Consider the following 22,668-nt stretch of genomic DNA (forward strand, 5'->3'; position numbering starts at 1 on the left):
TGTCTTTGCTCAAAGAGATGCAAAACCACAACAGGCCTGCAGAGAATTGTGTCCCACCACAGTCCAAAACTCTTCTCATTTTAATTCTCAAGTCTTAGTCTTCTACCATCTAGGTTCTTGCTAGATATATTACAGTTTTTATCTGTAACTTTTCATTATGTAATTTTCTGTTTATAATGTTTTTATTGAATTAAGACAGCCTCTGATGATTATGCCCATTTTACAGATGAGAAAAATATGGCAAGTTGATATACACAACTTCCTCAAAGTCTGTTCAACATCTGGCAGTAAAAATATATCCAGAGTTTTCTGGATAGTAATTTGCTCTTCATATTCTTGTCTGCTTCCATCTAGAGAACTGGCACCTGTCTGATTCCTGGGTTCTTTCTTCTTAGTTGTGATCTGAAATGGAATTTTACAGAAAGACTGGAATGATTTCTTATCAGACTTCACTCCTGAGTAAAAATTGGATGCCTATAGATGAGGAAACATGATGAAAGTATATCTGTCTATGGTAGAATAATCCAAACAAGGAAGCTCTTAACAAGAGAGCTGGTGAGAACCCAAACAGAAGAGACAGTCACACAAAGCCAGATACTGGGAATAGTGATTACTGTTGCAAACACAGGTTGCTTTTGATCTATAGGCAATGTTGAAAGCACTGAATTAATAACCGTTTCATTTCAAATACAGTCCCACATACCTGCACCAATCATTGCTACTGGTACCATGTCTACGTAAGAAACAAAACCATAAATCCATTAAAAAGTAAACTTAAACCATGAAAAAAGTGAGATCGGAGTAACATTTTGCTGGTACATTTTGCACAGACTATTTTATTGTTTAAAGGGAAGTGAAACCCTGTCTGCCCATTACTCCTATCACTTAAATACATACTTTTGGAAGGTTAATCAGTCCTGAGGAATGTTATGATCTCTAGTGAAAGGAGATGATTAAGGAGAGTATCCCAGTGCAGTGGCAAGTTGTGGGTTACTTTGTTTAATGTAGGTATCTAACTTAGGAGGAGTGCATGCTAGTGGATTTATTTCACCCAGACCTAGAGGTATTGTCCAGAATGGGATGCTTTAGGAAAGCATTTATTGGCCATAGTTCTAGGAGTAAAAAGCAATTACTCATCTTTCAACTCCATTGCCTGGGTGCATTCTCTCAGTAGTAAGAAGGGAAACTATACAGTATTAAAGTAATTTGGAGAATTACTTTACATCAGTCAGAGTATTGCAATACTAACACTTGTAAGGAAAGCGGCTGTGGTGGATTTTAAAAATTCAAAGGGGTCTTTATATATCTACTAGTAAAATATACTAAAATGCTGTTAATAACAGATTTAAAGAGACTTACTGTTTGTGGTGAACCCATCAGGCTTACTTGTTTACAAATAGAATCGTACCATCCTGTGTGTAATTTACATAGAGCAGTAGCTCACATAACACACAATGTATAGATGACACATAAAAATATAGATATGTATGCATATGTGAATACATACACATATATATGCATATTTATGTATATATCTATATCTATATATTATTTTGCTGCACCTGCAGCATACAGAAGATCCCGGGCAAATCCTTAACCTACTGAGCCATGCGAGAACTCATAAATGTCAATGTCCTAACACAAAAAATTGCTATTTAAAAATATTTAGATTGAATGCTTTCTATATTATCAGCTAATTTTTTCAGTACTTCACTTTTTTTTAACTGATAATGGGTGTTTTCTTTTCTACAAAACATATCTCACTATAAATATAGATTTTGACATCTAATTCTCTGCTAATTAAACCCTGTGGAAGAGAATAAGAAAAAAATGCCTGCTGATTGTGTTGGTTAACATTCTGCATGCTGCTATATTGTTTCTGTTTTTCTTTGTCCTTCCAGATTTATTGAGATATAATTAACCTATGACCTTGTGAAAATTTAAGGTGTGCAACATAATTATTTTATATATGTGTATATATAGTAAAATGATTACCACAAAAGTGTAGTTAACATATTCTCACCTTGCATAGTAACTTATTTGTTTCATTTTGGTTTTGTGGTGAGAATTTCTAAGATATACTCTCAGCAACTTTCAAATATCCAATAAAGTCTTGTTAACTATGGTCACTATGGTGTACATAAATTCTGAGGATATTTTCTTTTTCTATCTTCTACAAGTTCTAAGCTCCTATTAGTCCTATCAACATAAAATGTGTGGAGAACACAAATAAAAACATCACAACTAAACATCACAGCTAGATTAGAGAACTCTCTGGTAGTTCAAGATGTTAGGAGAAGCTTATGAGAAATTATGTAACTTGAATGAGCATGCAAAACAAACCAGGATTTCTCTCTGGTCCATTCTGGTAATTTTCTCTCCACAAATATACTGGAGAGCATGGTGCATATATTCATGCTTTTGAGAACTGCACTATAGCACTCTAATTGAAAGGGAAATAATTTTCTCATTTTCTGGATGAAAAACGTTACTCATGCTTCACTGTGGTGAAGAAGTATCAGAGATACTAATTCAAAACCTGAAATTTTGGAGTTCCCATCGTGGCTCAGCAGAAATAAATCTGACTAGTATCCATGAGGACGTAGGTTCAATCCCTGGCCTAACTCAGTGGGTTAAGGCTCCAGCATTGCCATGAGCTGTGGTTTAGGTGTCAGAGCTGGCTTGGATCATGCGTTGCTGTGGCTGTGGCGTAGGCTGGTGGCTATAGCTCTGATTCAACCCCTAGGCTGGGAACCTCCATATGCCACAGTGCGGCCCTAAAAAAGACAAACAAATAAACCAAGAAAAAAAAAAAAAAAAAACCTGAAACTTTAAACATACAAACCATAGGACATCATTTATCAAATTGTACCTACACATTATAAAGTTTCTTGCCATTCTACAGAAAACCTTTGAGAACATACATTGATATGTGTATTAGATCTTAAACATGGGTGAAATCTGGAAAGATTTTTAAATTACCACATTGGTTATCTTAGCGCTAGCTAGTTGCTTTCCCCCCTTAAGTTACTGAACAAGTTACACTGAATAATTTCTCTTGGTGGTAGACACAGATATTTATCTAAAAGTAACGGTGCTATAAAATTCTTTACTTGGGGAAATTTGGTCTCAACAACATGTCCTTGATTTTTCTCTAACAATTTTATCATGATTTTCTACTTAACTCTTTGGTTTTGTAATCTGCATAACAGTTTTGGTTATGGTGGCAGAAATCTACTGAAAATAGTTGGCTAGTTTTGATATACTTATAGCATGAATAGTTTTTTAAAAATTGTGTTTTGTGAAATAAGATTATGGTAATCTAATTTCTCTGTTTTTAAAAATCTACATAACACATAAAAATTCCCAAATTTTTCCTGAGAAGGAATTTCATTTAATTCTCTCATTCTCTACATTCAAGTCATGCTAGATCTACTTATTTACTTAAATTATGTATTCCTCTCCTATACTCCCTGCCAACTGTTACTCTAAGGTATTAAATTTTGGATAATGGGTGGCAGGGGTGGGGGGGGTGTCTAAGTCTCTGTGCACCTAAATTTACATAATAAAATTCCCTTGAACTCTAGAGATTTGGGGACAAATTTAAAACTCAGCCTTTTCAGCAGTTACTCTAGTCAGCAAATGTATCAAAGCCCTAACTCTAATAATGACCCTGCTTGGCTAGGCTGCTAGCAATTTATATGGTTCTTTAACTTCTCAATTGAAGTTTTAAAAGGGAAGCTTAGTTGTTAAAACTCATTTTCCTCATGTTTTTACTTCACCAGAATAGAGACTTCACTTTTTTTTTTTTGCAAATAATTCACAATTTCCAAGTACAAAACATTACAGCTTCCATTTTTAATGACAAAATTCATACGTAGTCATAGTAAATAATCAGTACTTGACAATTTTTTCTTCTCTCCAATTTTCTCGGGTTTGCATTTATCTGAAAACTGTGTTAAAATTATTCACAAAGAGCAGAATTACTTCATTTAGTTTAATCTACCAAGGAGAGAAGAAGCCAGGGTTTATTATACACTCAGTTTTATGTGAAGAATTGAGAATAGTGACTGAGTGAATACAGGTGGCCAAGTTGAAGTCTTGACTGATTGACATGGACCAAAATTGTACCTCCTCTTACTTATACCATCACAGTGCCCATGAATCAATACCAACGCTAGTTTGATTAAAAAAGCCTTGTCTAAACTGGGCAAATCCAGTTCTTTAGCCTCATAGTCTACCTCTCTTTTCCAAGCTCCTATACTTAAGCTACATCTGACTGCTTTTATTTCTCAAGGCTCCCATGTTCTTTTCACATTTAGAAACTTCTAATCTCTGCACATGGGATATCCTCCATTCCCTCAGTCACTTGCCTAGTTCTTCTCATTTTTGGATCTCAAATCGTATAGTTTCCTCAGGTAAAGCTTCAAATCAAATATAGTCTGTGCAGCCTACCAGAAACCATGTCATTACACTTTAAATATGTACTCAAAACTAGTCATCCTAATTGGTTCTAAATTAATTTTTTATGGATTATTATAGAACTTGAGTTTGTAATTCCTAAATGAATTTTTGATGTTTTTTAATACCTATTGATTATCTTGCACTACAGAGAAATTCATAATATTTATGAAATTAACTGGACAATAATTGTAATAATACTATTGTATGCTTAATATATATGAAAATTAAAGTGAAACACACAAGTGCACACACAGAATCAATCCTCATAGAAAATCTATGAGGTGAGCATATCAGAAATTTTCCATGAGCCTCTCATGTTTCTGCCTATCTCCTTGGTCTTCAATTATCTTTCAAGGATATTTATGCATAACAGTTTTGGAAGATTGAGATAGTGTCATCTTCCAGGGCAAGAGATAGTGATGCGTACCATCCTGTATAATCAAGATAATGCCTCCCTTCAGAGCAGAAGAGACAGACATGCTTATAGCCCATTATAAAGGATTCAGGTTACCTAAAATCAGGGATTCTCTCCTATAGTACAACACATTGTATACAAGTGTCATAAATCCATCTTTTCATAGGTCTACGGGATTGGGACTTAGAGAACCAGAATAATAAGGTTGATAATCCATTTACTATTGTTGCCATGAGTAATGAATCATCCTTCAGCTCTGACCCAGAAATCTCCATGAAACTATGACAGAATAATGATTTAGCGTGCAAGTAGGGCAAAATTTCAAAAATTTTATGTTTTCGATAGTATGGTTATTATGCCTACTTGACAATACAGTTATCTGAGGTACAGTGAGGTGAAGTAAAGAGTCATTTTACCTTGTATTATTTCAGCTTCATTATGTCCAATCAAAACGGGTAGAACTTAGAACTTAGTGGGTTTTTTTTGTTGTTGTTGTTGTTGTTGTTTTGCTAACCCTACTATAGAAACATGTTGAATTTACCATCAATTTGTCTGGATATCCATTTATATTAGCATTCTGATGCCCATGGTGTTCAGGTTGACATCACAAATTACTACCCAGGTGGATGAGGGTGTATGAAATAATTATCTATGTAATATATTTAATATTACATATATGTAATAAGTTCTATTAGAAACAAATTTTATATCATTGACTTTCATTGGGGATTTTGGTTCAAATATTAACTAAAGAATTCAGATTTTTAAAATTTTTGTACTGTCTTGTATTAACATGTTCCTAATTAAAGCAATTAATAATTTATGCATCTCTTTCATCTGAAAACCCATTATAAGTAGATATTAATTGTTATACTTTAACTATGTAATTAAGAGGTATATTGCTCTCAAAATAACTTTTATAAGAAATTTAGTGGCTTAGGTGATAATTTGAAGCAAAATGATCTGAAAAATACAGACAGTGATCTTAAACCACATAAAAATAAACAGATAAATAAAGTGAAATATCCACATGGACTTGGCTAGTAATTATTCTACTTAGAACTTTAAATATCAACAGTTCTCTTGTTAAAAAATTTTAGTAGTTTTTTTGTTTGTTTTACTTTCATATGGAGAAAATAAAGCACAATAATATAAGATATGGTATAGATGTAACTGGCTAGTTAACAATATTTTTGCAGATGAGCTGAATAATGTTTCAAAGTTCATTTTATTTTTTTAATTTTTTATTTTATTTCTTTTTTTTGCTTTCTAGGGTCTCACCTGCAGCATATGGCTAGGAATCTGAGCCACATCTGCGACCCACACTACAGCTCTCTGCAATGCCAGATCCTTAACCCATTGAGCCAGGCCAGGGATCAAACCCTCGTTGTCAGTGGATCCTAGCAGTGTTCATTAACCGCTGAGCCATGAAGGGAACTCCCTCAAAGTTCAGTTTATTTAATTTAATTTAATTTAATTTATTTATTTATTGCCTTTTCTAGGGCTGTTCCTGCGGCATAAGGAGATTCCCAGGCTAGGGGTCTAATCGGAGCCGTAGCCACTGGCCTATGCCAGAGCCGCAGCAATGCGGAATCCAAGCCACATCTGCAACCTACACCACAGCTCATGGCAATGCCAGATCCTTAACCCACTGACCAAGGACAGGGATCGAACCCGCAACCTCATAGTTCCTAGTTGGATTCGTTAACCACTGCACCAAGACAGGAACTCCCTCCAAAGTTTATTTTAAAAATGATATTTGGAAGTTCTGGTCATGGCTCAGTGGAAACGAATCTGACTAGCATCCATGACTATACATCCTGGACTCATTCAGTGTGTTAAGGATCTGGCATTGCTGTGAGCTGTGGTGTATGTCTCAGACGTGGCTTGGATCTGCATTGCTATGGCTGTGGCATAGGCTGGCGGCTACAGCTCCGGTTGGACACCTAGCCTGGGAACCTCCATATGCCACAGGTGTGGCCCTTAAAAATAAATAATAAAAATGACATTTGAATTAGCTTCCTATAAAAAATGAAACTAACAAGTTACTTTCCAAATATCCCAATTCTTTGTTCCATGTACATATAACCATATAAGCATTGGAGATAATTTATGTGTCATAATATTTCCTTTACAATTAACAAATTTAGGGAATTATTTTTGTGCTTATTTCAGTAGGTTATAATGTGTCATCCTACATTTTCCAGTAAAATGTTTTCTTACGACACTTCTTTCAAATTGGCACTTAACCTAAGACAGATAAGACAAAGAGGTTACTGGCCAAAGCTACTACAAATCCCTATCAACTTAAGAACAGAGTAAATCTATGCTTAGTAGAGAAATACTGGGTATTTTCTGGAGAAAATGTTGAATAAAAATATGTTTGCTCAATCTCTCTGTGTACATAAATTTTATAGGTGTAAGAACATATTGTCAGAAATATTGGTCTAGGTTATAGTTAGTTGTCATTAAGCATTTTATTCTTGTTTGGGCCTGTTGTTGGACTATTGTCAAAGATGAATCCAAAACTAAAGGTAGAAAAATAAAGATCATAATAAGAGTGTACCATGGAAGCAATAATTTTATCTAAATATACATTAGACCTTTGAATACTGCTGGGGTTAGGGATTCCACTAAGTATAACATTTGCATATAACTTTACAGTTAGCCTTCCATATCTGCTGTTCTGTGTCTGTGGATTTGACCACTTTAGATGGTGTAATATGTATCTATTTGAAAAAAATCACATATAAGTGGACTCATATAGTTCAAACCCACATTGTTCAAGGGTCAATTGTACTTCATTTAACGTCCCACAGAGAGTAAGATCTTGGCAATCTGAGTCATAAGTGACAGCAGGAACTGGCAAAGTCAGACAGAGAGCTACCAAATTACCTAGCGTATATATAGTCTCAACCACCTGAGATACATAATAAATGAAAATATCTTGGCCCAGCAGTACACATAACATAATCCTATGAATACTACTTGGACCAGCAGGTAACAGCAGATGTTGATAATGGGCACCATACAAGTTACAGTTCAGGTGATTGGAATTTGACATTTTAGTCAATTTTGGCAAAGCTGATGTTAGGAGGAGAAAAAAGTAGCTATCTGCTTTTATGCTCTAACTGGTGTTCACCCTTGAAGTTTCCATTAATAGAGGAGAAAAATTTGAGGTTGGTTTCCATTAAATACAATACAAATTCTGGCACACAATAGGCACTAAATTAGTACTTTTTTGAATTAATGAATAAATAAATGAATAAATGGATATATATCTTAGGTATATATGACTCAATTATCTTTTAAAATACCAAGTTAAAATATAGGAGCAGTTAAATATCACTTTAGTATTTCGCTATCTAATCAATGTAACATCAATAAGGTACTAAATGATTAAGACACTAGGGCAAGTGAAATTGGATGAGTAAAAATAAATTTGAGGACTTCAAAGGATAGCTTATGGCAACCAATACCTTGATAGGGAGACATTAAGATGTTAGAATAAAAGATTGAACATATTTAGGCAAAATTCCAGAGGACCAGTATGGACTTTCAGGCTAGTCTTTAAAAATCGAGCACATCTGCAAAGCAGTATTAATATATTTTAATTCTTGTTGATGTTCTTGTTTCCTATGCGAAGGAGAAGGAAGGGAATGGAGAGAGAGCAGAAGAGATGGGGGAAAGATGATAATGTTAGGTAGGTGAAACAAAGGCAAAAAACAAGTCTCCAGTGTTAAGAAAATGGTGAAGGAATCATTAAGTCTTTGCTATATTTCATATAGAAACTCTAGAAATAAAAACTTCATATATAACTTTTTAGATACATCCATATATATCTAAATTTTATATATATATTAAATTATAATTATATAATTTATATATATCCATAGTAAAGGTAGTTACTCTACCAGACACTGACCTGCACTGCAGATTCTTTTGGGGATACTAGTCAAATATAAATGACCCAGTTCTACCTAAAACCTTTTCTTTTTGAAACTTTAGTTTGACTGAAAGTTAATATTGTCATTTGACTATTCCTTTTTCTCTGCTTTGCTACATCTTATTTCTTGTTGCCTTCTGAATATGTATAATCTTTGGTCTATTCTCAGTCATCTTTCATTAACTTTCTTCAGTTTATTTCTTGGTTATTAATTCTTCTCTACTTCCCTCAACTACCAGTTTTACACAGGCAGATTAAAAACTATTTTCCTGAGCTGTCTTTTTTGTTTCTAGATATAAATCTCCAATTTTAACCATTTTATACCCATTTATGAAATAATATAAGATGAATTTGTCAAATTTTCAAAACCAAAATGTGTTTTTATATAAATCTAGTATATTCACCTAGGTTGAAAATTGTAGAATCACTTTTAACATGCTATCCTTTGCTAGGATCTACTAATTTATTTCTCATAGAACTTTTCACTTAAACATCTCATTTTGTTTTCTTTGCAATAGCCTGATCATAGGTTCTTATTACTTACATTGGAGTCCACTGGACTATGTTACCGTCACAGTTGTATTATGTGTCTAAGTTCCTATTTATTCTTTCTTGTAAACATTTAGTAGTCATTGTGGTTGTTTATATCTTTTCCCTTGTGAGTTTCTTGATGTCAGGAATTGTATCTTTTTGTGTGTATGTATTTCTCTCAATACTTGGCCCACATAAGAACATATGATTTTTTTGTTGCTGCTAAATGAAAGAATTAGCCAATCAATTTCTGGACTCAAAGATCTCACAAAAATCCAGAAAAATTATGGTTTTCCTACTTTAAATCCTACATGATAAAAACTAATGTCAAAGAGATACTGTTAGGGATTTAGGCTCTCCACAGTCTGCAATTCTTACATGTCTCCTTCTATTTCCTTATTTCAGTCAAAGCTCAGCACATGGTTGATATGCACATTTTCCTCAGTTTTCTACGAGCCTGTGCTTTGCAATACTCTCACTTGTATGTGTTAGCCTTTTATTTTTGTCATTGCCATTTTATATCATACCTCTCTTGTATCAAGCCACTTTCTTGCTGATGCTTTTCCTAATCTCTCACTTTGTCAAAGATTCTTCTCTCAGTACTCTCAAGGAGCACATGGCTTATCTCTCATCTGCACTTATAACATACAACCTTATTATTTATATAGTCACCTCCTATCATAGACCACAAGAGCTGAATGAATGAAGGAAGGAAGGAGAGTGCCATTTTAAGTGATCTTCAGTGAAAATGAAATTGTGTATAATTGAAGAAAGGCAAATGAACTCAGTGGTGGAAAATAAGTTTACATATTTTTTAATGTTTGTCTTTCAAAGTCTAAAAACAGTTCTAGAGTTAAAGAAGGGCATGTTAGAATCTATCATGTTAAGATATACCATTCTGATAAGGCCAGCTAAACTCAAATTCCAAAGTGTAATGTTAATATGATAGGAATAACCTTGTGCCCAAAACCCAAAAGCCAAGGTTTAATTGCACATTCAAGATAATACCTGTTATTTGTCAGGTTTAGGGAAGCTGAGAGAATGATTTGTACCTTTCCCACCTTCTCAACTTCTGGGGGCAGAGGAAAAGGATATTCCACTTTGGTCTCATGAGTGAAAAGATTCTCCTTTATGTAAGGGGTAAGCATTCTGAAAGTTCTCTTCCTTATTTCCATACACAGCACCTTTTAAGTGCCAGCATTTTGTCATTAAAAGAAGTTGACAATCTGTTTTTTGCATGCTGTACTGAAATGATATGACCTCAAAATCTTGCTCAATATCTTCTACTCCAAGCTTTAGAGTAGCTCATCACTATAACTTCATCACTTTTGCAATGATTAAAGTGTACCACTCACCTTTCTCTTCCTAGTTTACTTTACTTGCTTCCTTTATCATATATTAAAATTAGAAATGCTCTGAAAAGCTAAGGGACATTTATGTTACTGCTATTATATTTTGTCAAAAATTTGTCTAAAATATTTCCAATTGGTTTGAATGCTCTGAGCCCACAATTGTTGTCTTTATCCATGTATTTTTGTTATACTTTTGAGCTGTGTTTCTTTGAAAAAAGGGAACTAATGTATTTTCATCATAATCTGGAGAGATTAGAACAATTATTTTCCTTGAAACATTAAAAATACAGAATTTTTCTTTCTATGAACACCTTGCAGTAAGCTCTGTTATCATGACAAAGATGATTTGGAGCAAGGGCTAAAAACAGTACCAACTCATTTCTCATAAGGTTATCAAAATGCTCATCAACAGGAAATGTTGAGACATGATTAGGCTAGTGCTATTGTATTCCCACAACATTACTTCTCTGAGCCTTATTTTTCTCTTCTTCAAAAAAAAGTTAAAAATACCTATTCATGAAAAAAAATTTTGAAGAGTAAATGATACACAAAAGCACCCAGCCTGTAATAGGGACATAAAAATATTTGTTTCTTTTTCCTTTCTTCATATTTGTTCATATATACGTCAATTTAGAAACAACTCGAATTGTTTTTAAAAGACCAACACTAACCTTTTAGGGGAGGAATTTTGTGTCAATTTGATTTTAAACACCCGTGAACAAACGGTAGTTGGAAAAAATTGAAAAATAAAATTCTCAAATACTGAGATGAGCAGAAAATCATCATGTAATTTTTACTTGTTAAATGTGAAGGTAGTTACTCTGCCAGACACTGACCTGCACTGTAGATTTCTCTCTCCATTAACAGAATCATAGACTATTTTCTTTTACTAGGATTCCTAAGAGTTCAAACAAAAGTGACCCACTCCCATTGTTGATTACAAGTGCAATAACTCACATCTCTGATTTCTTTTCAGTAAATCCTCATTTGCAGTCAGCAAAACGTTAGCCTTCAATAATACAAATTTCAACACAATAGAGAAAAGAGGAACTCTTACATTACAAAGAAGTTGTTGAAATGACAAATCAGAGAAGTGAGTTTAGTATTAGTAAAGCCACATAGAAATCATGAGAAAAGTTGTGCTTCTGTCTATTTAAAACTGTATAAAATAAAATGCTGATAACCTTGTTTACAACATATTTTTCAATTTATCAAAAGGAGTTATTGTTATAAAATTTAAATTTTAAATCTTTTTTTGAGCCAGACAACATCCTATTTCCAGGCATCAATTAAAAAACTTTCAGACTTGTTTTTATTATGTTGAGATGAAATTGGAAAATTTCTTTTCTTTGTGTTCTTTTTTCTTATTTTGTTCTTAATTTTATATTTAATCAAATATATATATATATATAATTCAGAGACAGTTGGGTTTTCCTAAAGCCACTAGATCTGACAAAAGATAGATGATGATTGGTAGATGGTGATTTTTGTTGGCCCAGGGTAGAGTTTTTGAAGTATAATTATATAAGCAGGTCCCATATTCATAAGCAAGTCCAGCTGACTATAACAAGGAAGTGTTAGAAATTGTCTTAATTTTTGTCGATGTTATATAGTCATTATTCTTTCTGATTAAAAACAATCATCATCTCTGTTAAATATATCATTTTCTTTTTACTCTGTAAACTATTTCTTTATGGGTAAGCAGGTGACATTAGTGAACATGGGCTAGTTTTTAGTTAATCTTTTTTTTTTTTTTTAAATCTCTTTTAATTTGTGTTCAAATCTCAGCTTCGATTCATATTATTTTCACTTTTGTACAACTGGCTCATTGATTTACTTATCTCCCAAATGGGAATCATATATCTGAAACAATTCTTATGAAGACAATATAAGACAACATAGGAAAAAAAATACTTAGCACAGTCTGTGACATCCCATAAGAGCTTGAAAATTCATGGCTCTAACTATAGGCCTGATTTTCCAGTTAATTAAAAAATAGAGTAAATTTTTAATGCCTATCTATTTGTGATGGGTTGCTTACCACCTTTGCCATTTAACACACAATAAGGTGATAGCAAGATGAGCTGAATTCCTCAGCCTAGAATTTACTCTGTATACTTTTCACCCTTCGTTTGAAAGTAAAGAATCTCTTTCAGCGAGGCAGAGCATGAAGCCATTATAGATCTTTAGCTGATTCACAACGAGATGATGGGTTAATAGACTGCAGGATGATGGAAACACAGGTATATTCATGCATTCACTCATCATTTATTCCCCACATGGGTTAAACATGTATGCCAGATACAGTTGGGTTCTAGAATTAAAACAATGACCAAGAGAAAAAAAGGCCCTGATTTAAGTGGCTAAAACATTATGTGGTAGGTTGTATTATTGTTTGCATTTTTTATTCTTCTCTTCCTTTTAGGAAGATTGTATGTTACCACTTATTGCCATGTGACATGGCCATGTCTCCCACTGGAAGAAATATATAATATTCACTTTTGTTGACTTTAGTCTTGTCCATGTGACATCTGACTTCTTCTGAAAAATAGGTTATAAGTGAACATAGGCACCATGTTCAAGCAGAACTTTTAAATGATATCACAAGTGTCTCCTATTACAATAATTTGCATATCTGCATGAGTAGTATAATATCAACCTCAGGCCCAGAGGGAAATAACTTGTGAAACAGAGCTATAAATCTAGTCACAGACTGGCATAGGGTCTAAGCCTGGAGCATAACTGCAGTCTCCAGTAGCATATGTGTAATATGACAAAGAAGTATACCTTTGTTGTTAAGCCATCATGACTTGGGATTGTTTGTTACCATGGCAAAGCTGACAAATACAGATAATAAATACACAAATAATCATTCTTCAGCAAGTGCTAACTTTTATGCAATTAAAATGGCAAAAAGGGCATAAAGGTATGTGAATGATACTTTAGATTTGTTGATTAGGAAATGATATTTAAGCCTAGATCACCTGCTTGGGAGTTATCAATTAAAGACAGAAAGCAGAACTAAGACCATTTAAAAAAAAAAGGCCATTGTAAGTATCCTTGAATGAGAAAAAGTTTGTTGCAAATGAGTATGATGAAATTCAAGGACACTAAGAAGGCTGGTGTAGCCTTCAGAGCAAAATGGATACCAGTGTAACAGGACTTAAAGCTCATGGAGGTAGGCAGACACCACTTCACGGAGGGCTTTATAAGTCAGGTTAAATAGTTTGAATTTTATGAAAGGTTATTGGAAAGTTCAGAACAAAGAGGCAGGTGGCCTGATTTCCATTTTCAATCACTCTGACTACTATTTTGACAATGGGTTTTAACTGGGCAAAAGTAGAAACTGGGACATGTTTGAAACTTTGAATTATTCTAGGGGAAGTATGCTGATTATTTAGTTGGAATTGGTGAACAATTTAAAATTTCCTGTGTATTCAAATAGGTACATCCTCCAGAGTTCTAGACCTATTTACTCCTCTTAGCTAAGATGATCCCAGGGAACCTTTCCAGAAGTAGTTTTGTCTGTTGCATTTGAGATTGTTTGATTGTGTCATTCTTTGTCTTCATGAAACAAAGTTAGTTGTGTACTTACGGGGCAAAGTCATTTTCTTTTATAGTATCTTTTATTAACTGTAAAGTAGTGTTTCCATATGTGATCCCTCCACCAGAAAGTTTTATTATAACTTCAACTCACCATGAAGCATAGTCATCTGTTTTAGCATTCTCCTTAGAATAAAATGGAAAAAAATAGCTTTTATGCAAAATTAATTTTTTTATATTTCAGAATAAATATTATAAGATTTATAAGTTAAAATTGAAAAGATCAAACTGACTGGCAAGCTTGGTTTTCCCTAAATAGTTTTTCTTCAGATAGCTCAATTTTATATTAAAGACTAAGTAACTTCTTATTTTATCATTTATCACAAGATTTAATGGGAAAATGGAGGAGGCAGGAGACACATGATATCTACTTATCTGAAAGAATTCCAAGTTTGTATATTGCTGTGAACTGAATTCTGTCCCCTACAAATTCATGTTGAGCCATACCCCCCAATGTTACTATATTTTGAGATAAGACACATGAGGAGGTAATAAAAATTAAATGAGGTCATAAGGATGGGGGGCCCTATTTCAGTATGGCTGGTTCCCTTAGAAAAGGAAAAGGTACCAGAGCTGTTTCTCTGCACCACGTGGAGTTGGTAGAAGAGGCACCATTTCTAAGTCAGGAAGAGAGATCTCACTAGAAATTGAATTTGCTAGAACCTTAGACGTCCCAGTCTCCAGAACTGTGAGAAATACATTTCTGTTGTTTAAGCTACCCAGTCTATGGTATTTTGTTATGGCTGTCTGAGCTGTCTAATATGTATGTGGTCTCAATAATTAAGTTTTAATTAATTTTGTGTTTTACTGGGAAACATAATAATCATCATAGCTATTTCTTTATAGTCTCAGAAAAAATAGACAACCAATAGCTCTCACAAACTAAATTACCTATGTTTTTGTTTAGCATAAGTTACATCTTTACTGTGTTTATAATAATTTTGAAGGGATTGAATGAATTTCAGTGTTAAATTATTTTGAATTTTTTGTTAAATATTATTTTAGATGTTTCATTTCTAGATTAAACTACGCTTATTCTGTAATATTTAAAAAATAATTTTGTTTCCTCATTAATCTTTATTTCCTTTTTTTTCTATTCTTATTATGTTTATATTGTCATTACATTGGCGGTTTTTTTTTTTTTTTTTTTTTTTTTTTTTTTGGTCTTTTTGCCTTTTCTGGGGCCGCTCCCGCGGCGTATGGAGATTCCCAGGCTAGGGGTCTAATCGGAGCTGTAGCCACTGGCCTACGCCAGAGCCACAGCAACACAGGATCCAAGCCACATCTGTGACCTACACCACAGTTCTCAGCAACGCCAGATCCTTAACCCACTGAGCAAGGCCAGGGATCGAACCCGCCACCTCATAGTTCCTAGTCAGATTCGTTAACCACTGAGCCATGACTGGAACTCCCTACACTGGGTTTTAATGGAAAAAATATTTTTCCTTCTTTTTTTGTGCTTTATGTGACAGATATTTTTCAAGCAACCCTTGTAGTAATATTATGCTGCATTTAATAAAAGCTAATTATTTTCCATAAGATTTTTTTGTGTGTATTTTTGGGGCCACACTTGGCGGCACATGGAGGTTCCCAGGCTAGGGGTCCCATTGGAGCTGTAGCTGCCAGCCTAGCCACAGCCACAGAAATGCAGGATCCAAGCCACATTTGTGACCTACATCACAGCTCAAGGCAACACCAGATCCTTAACCCACTGAGTGAGGCCAGGTATTGAACTTGCATCCTCATCGATGCTAGTCAGGTTCGTTAACCACTGAGCCACAGTGGGAACTCTGATTTATTCCATAAGATTTTTAAATTTAGGCAGCTTAGCTTGTAGTCACTGTTAAGGTTGTATTTTTTTTTTTTTTAATAGATCACTCAAGCATTATTCCTGAGCATAAAACAATTTTTTATGTCTCTACTATACTCTTTTATTCAGTATTATTCTTCCAGAATTATTTTCATGTTTCTGAACATCTTTCTTACTCTATCAACTAAAATTTTTCTAATAGTAACAAAAATTAGTTCCTTTTTAATATTCCCTGTCTTTGTTGTTAAAATCTAACAAAATCTTTTATAATACTTTCTTCAAAAACAAGAATGCCTCCAACTTTTACTTTTTTCATCAGTGTGATGATTTTCTTCTTCTGATACCATTATTTGTCCATAAACCAAAAACATAGCATTAAATTAACATAATAGCTTCAAAAACTATTGGTGATAGAACATTTGAGCTAACTCACTAAATATATGCATCTTATGGCTTTATTCATAAATGGCACACAGTACCTTTATATCTCAAGCCCTTTTGCTTTTTAGGGCTGTACTCATGGCAAATGGAGGTTCCCAGACTATAGGGGTCCAATCAGAGCTGTAGCCGCCGGCCTACATCAGAGCCACAGACACACGGAATCTGAGCCGTGTCTGTGACCTACACCACAGCTCACAGCAACGCTGTATCCTTAACCCACTGAGCGAGGCCAGGGATCAAACCCACAACCTCATGGTTCCCAGTCGGATTCGTTAACCACTGAGCCATGACGGGAACTCCCACATGTTAATTTTTAATACAATATTTTTCTCTAAATACATCAAAAACCCATCCACCCCATTCCCAGAGAATGGCTTATATAAGAACAAAATGAATTAAGCATAACTTCCCAAATCATCTGATATATTTGGGTTTTTCTTTCCTGATTCCATGCTGCTTAAAAAACATCTAAAAGCATCATAGACCCATTAAAATTTCCAGGATTAAATAATTAAATAATTTAACACATGTATTTAACTTACAGTACCTGGAATATAGCAAATGCATGTAGATAGCAACACTTATCTCTATCACATAGATCATAATAACTATTGTTTCTACCACAATGTTGAGTAAGGTGCCAAGTACATGGCAGGTTGTCAATAAGTTCTGTTGAATTGACTTCTCATATTTTATTACAGAAGACAGCTTCATCTTTGGTTTTGCTTTAAAAGTTAGAAAAATTAGAAAGACATGAGGATTTACTTTCAAATTTGGCTTCTTATCTACCTGATTGAAAGATGATCTAGCAAATTCACTTAATTTTCCATTTGAAAAATTCATATGAAAGCAATTCTATTAGGTACCTTCTCATCTAAGGCAGAAGTTGACTTAATAGAATAAACTCTAAGATCTGAAATCAAACCCCAAAAAAGAATTCCTGAGCACACATTCAGCATGTACTCACAGTGTAACAGGTAGGAAATATGGGTAGAGGAACTAGTTAAAGCAAGATAGTTGAGCCTGAAAATCCTGGTTAAGTCAAGGAATCTCTCCTGAAAGAGAGAGAGACTATATGACTTTGGCTGCCTTGCTTCATTTAGGTATAAGCTTGTCAAGTTCATAAAAACAAACATTTGAGATATAAAGGTACTTAATATTCAACAAATTTCAATTTTGGACAAACGAACTCATATTAATAGATGTGACCCTTTTTCCTCAGTTAATGTTCTAGCAGAAGTAGGATTAGAATACAGAACTTCTGATTCCTGAATCCAAGTATATTATTATTACTGTCATGTCAATAGTTGCTGGGAGGAGCTTGACTTCATGATAGGGAACTGAGTTTAATTGATGCATTAGTTAAAGTTGAATGTGTGATCAGGTACCTGGACATTCTTTAAATCTAAGTATTCTTTCTCTGGTGGGAAAATTCTAATTCCTTCCTCCTGCACATTTTATTTCCTACCCAGTATTATAAGTGTCTGTTGCATAGATGTTGCTCACATATATTTACTGATAAATGGATTAAATGATGAGGATTGGCTGATTTGTTGCATTCTATTTTATGGAGCGCTTCTAGGGAGACCTAGAACATATGACACCACTAATAAGGATCTTTGTCATTTGTATGATTTCCTTCCTTAGTATTGATAGTAACACAATCTTCAGAAAGAGGACAATCCTTGAATAAAATAATTGTGTGTGTAACAAATGTTTTTTATGTGTGTGTGTGTGCATCTTTCAAGCAGGCCTACAAACATGCATGCTTTCATCAGGGCTCTGTATTTGCTAGGCCCTAACAGTGTCATCTTTTCCCCACATCTTCCCTGACTCATTGGGAAAAATAAAACAGCTGTACCAGAGCAGTCTTTGGTCCCTTCTAGCTGTTGCATTCCCTGTGATTCTCATATGCTATGCTTCTAATTAAACTCCTTGATGCTAATTAAAAATGAGAATAGAACAAATGCCACAAGCTGAATCCAGACTCTCTTCTGTTAAACTTAGTAAACTCTTCAGAGCTGGGCTTTTAGATTTTTCTCCTAATTAAGATCCTATTGGCACCCACACCCTGTCATGTGTACTTTATCATCAGTTCCATAAAAATAATTCCAGATAGTGGATCAGAAAATACCTGTCCTTTCTAAAGTACTCAAATCAGAAGACTTCTTCTTTTTTTTTTTTCTGCAGTGCTGCAGCATCCTAATTTGTGGTTTGGCAGATGGTGTGATACAGCGTGTAATTTGGCATGCTATGTCTATCAGCCTGTGGTAACCCTCAGGCATTTTATTTCTGCAGGAAATGATGATGGCAAGGACAACATGTGGTGACCCACAGAAACACAATCATGTTAACTCCTGACTCTGCAAAAACTTAACACGTGGCGTTATGATTAGCATTTTCAAAGGAATCAGCATCTATTAAACAGACGTTTGCTTGATTGTGTTAGATTGCTTCTGGTTGGTTGGTTTTTTTCTTCCATTAAATTTACCAAAGAATGCACTGTAGCGGTGTGAAATTGGAGGTCTGTCAACCGATCAGCATCACCTCTGTGCTTCATGCACTAATAATTTTGACTCGTATATTTGCTAGTTTTTCTCCTCTCCCTTGCAATTAGAAGACCAGTTTTTGCTCTGACATTTCATTTCAAATGAAATAAGAAATATTAAGAAAGCACACTTACAAGGCTTGTTTTGTGGCAAGAATGACATATGAGATAGAAATAGAGATGTGTAAATGTGGATATCCTGAATAAGGAAACATAAGGCAATTATTTCTCTTCTTTCTATTTTGAAAACATGAACAATATTTTAAGGTGAACTCAAATTTAAGTTTATAAAAAAATGTGAGGCTTATTTAAAGAACAAAGTGTAACATTGTTGTTTCCTCCATTTTGTTTAAAAGAAGGGACATATGATCCTCTCAGGGGAGGACTATCTGTATAATTAATTTAAAAACTTTAAATAAAGACAAAAAAGTATAATTCATAATTTGTGCAGTACCAGTTCTTCCTGGGGAGATGATTATTTTTTTCTCCCTCCAGGGCGATATATATATATATATGTATATATACATATAAATTGTAGAAATGAAGCATTTTCAAAGTGTTTTTCTCCATATATTCTTCTAGTGAGAAAAATGAAGACTGAATAAATCACTTGATGTAATTTTTATTTCTTGAGCTCATCTTTGTTCAATCCATGGAAGGACAGGTGAACTTGGTCAAAACTGCCAGCCAGTTTTATCCCAGTAGGCAGAAAGTGGACTTCTTAATCTGGAGCTCTGGACAGTGATGGTAAAGCTTTCTCCCATAGTTCCCACCATGTGTTTATGGAAAATTTTGACCTTCAGAATTCACTAGGTCTAAATTGCAATTAATTTGTATATTTCATTTAGGAGTATAATGCATTTTCATAATAGAAGTCTCCTAATCACTTAAACATTTGTAAAGAATTATCTACAAAGAAATATGTGATTAAGTACTATCTAATACACAATGGAATATTACTCAGCCATCAAAAAGAACTAAATACCAGCATTTTTAGCAACATGCATGGACCTACAAACTATCATGCTAAGTGACGTTAGCCATATAATGAGACACCAACATCAAATGCTTTCACTGACATGTGGAATCTGAAAAAAGGACAGACTGAACTTCTTTACAGAACAGATGCTGATTCACAGACATTGAAAAACTTATGGGCTCCGGAGGAGACAGTTTGGGGGGGTGAGGGGATCTGCTTGGGCTGTGGGATGGAAATCCTGTGAAATCAGATTATGATCATTATACAACTACAGATGTGATAAATTCATTTGAGTAATAGAAAAAGTGAAAAAATAGAAAAAAAAATAAAGGACGTAAAAGATTTTATATTGAATGGTCAAGTTCTATCAAATGTAAGAAAAGCTAAGGAGGTATTTTTTGAATTTTTATTCCCCGTCTACTTTAGTGTTAAGGGTCTGTGCCTCATTCTTCAATGTATCTGATGCCTATTCAGATATTCCCCAAAGACAATAATATCCTTTCACACTGCCTCCCATCAGCTAGAGCACAATCACACCTGTAGCAACTTTGTCCACAAATCTAGGGTGTGAAAATTTAAAGTGGCCCTCAAAAGCCTAAGAAGTAAGACATAGGTCTTGTCTAACCTTTATTAACTCCAATGTTGACTTATTTCTCCATCATAGTAGATACTGTGATGGAAGGCTAAAATCTGTAACTGATTCTTAAGTCTTAATTAAGAGTTTATTCAGAATCCCTAGTTGTTCAAGAGCCTCTGACCAGGTAAATGTCTCAGTAGTAGATTTAGCCTGAGGGCCACACAGTTGTCAAAAAATTCCTATTTCATATCCTTGTCCTCTTATATCCAGTAAGCACCCCCCCCCCATTTTTTTGACCTTTTCTTAGTGCATCTTCTCAGTAGGGAACTTAGGGAAGCATATATCCCAGAGACAGAAGCTCAGGCTTATCTCCTAATTGTCTATGGAAAATTAAGTGTTGACTTTTACATTATTTTCCTCACATTACCTAAGCAAAGCCAAACTTAGGTTCCCACTGAAGGCATTACAGTTTTAGAGACCACTGAAAAGGCAGGGGTTATTTAGCAATTATTTGGGACACCCAAAGTGCTTAGGATTCCTGAGGAATGGTAGAGAGGCAACCTAGGGAAGGCAATGAAAAGTGGTGAAAAGCTTCAGGGTCATTTCAGTGTCCTGGGAAGAGTATTGTTCTGCCTGGCAATTCTGCAGCTGTTCCCACCTAGACCAGCTTCTTTGCTACCTTGTGATTTTCCTGGTGTCCTTTCAGTAAGTTCCTTTTCTGCTTAAGTTAAGCAGACAGTGTTTCTTTGGTTTACATTAGGAATCCTAATGAGTGGAGTTCAACAGAGGAGAAACTGTGAAAACTTCTTTATGAAATTCCTTAAAGTGAGTTTGTTGCAGCCTGAAATGGGATGGTGAAAATAGTAATGGATAGCTCAGCAGAGAGTAAGCACAATGTCAAAAAATAAGAGACATATATTTAGGAAAGGACTGCTCATGATGTTTGTGAATTCACAAGAAGACTTAGTGATTTATTCAGTGCTTTCTATGTGTCAGTGAGAGGGCTTCATGGAAAAACTGATGTCTATAGTTAATTTGAATTTGAGTCATGTCTCTGTAACCTGGGGAACAGACTAACTGATAAAATGAGGATGATTCTAAAACTGGCTCACCAGCCACACAGGGATTAGCACAGATAATAAGCATTCTAAACTGTAAAATTTTCTGCATGCAGAAGTCTTGTTTTTATTTAGCTGCTTTGGCATTTTTGGCTTTATCATGTAAGAAGGACAAAGGGAGGATGTCCACTCTCAAGAAGCTTGAGGTCCAGAGCCAAGCATATAGATAACCATGATACAAGGTAGAAAATAGGAAATGACAAAAACAAATCTCAAAGTATAGTAGCAACTCACAGGCTCAGAAGATTCAGTCAGTCAGACGTCTGGTTTAGGTCTTAGAGAATGGCAGAAATTTACACCTTTTGAGCCTAGGAGTAAAAATTGTTTTGCTCTCCCTGTGGCTTCCACATTCTTTTTGGTCAGCATGCAACTATTATTTTGCTCTACTGCAGTCCAGTAGGTCAGATACAGTGGATTTGAAAAATGTTAATGGTTTATTTGCCATCTCTTTCTTTTGAATTTTTTTTTTCTTTGTCTTTTGTCTTTTTAGGGCCGCACCGCAGCATATGGAGGTTCCCAGGCTAGGGGTCAAATCGGAGCTGTAGCTGCTGGCCTACACCACAGCCACAACAACGTGGGATCCTAGCCACATCTGCAACCTACACCACAGCTCATGGCAACGCTGGATCCTTAACCCACTGAGCGAGGACAGGGATCAAACCCACAACCTCATGGTTCCCAGTCGGATTCATTTCCACTGTGCCAGGACGGGAACTCCTCTTTTGAAATTTTTATATAAAGTGATTCTGGATGATTTACAGTGGCATAAGATTTCAAGCCTGCTTTAAAAATATGATTCACTCAATATAAAACAATTCCAAATAATTAACAAATACTTTGTTTTCATAATAAACAAGCATAAGTTTTGTCTTGTTCATTATAAA

The sequence above is a fragment of the Sus scrofa genome, chromosome 8 (assembly GCF_000003025.6).
Source record: "Sus scrofa isolate TJ Tabasco breed Duroc chromosome 8, Sscrofa11.1, whole genome shotgun sequence".
Taxonomy (NCBI): Eukaryota; Metazoa; Chordata; class Mammalia; order Artiodactyla; family Suidae; genus Sus; species Sus scrofa.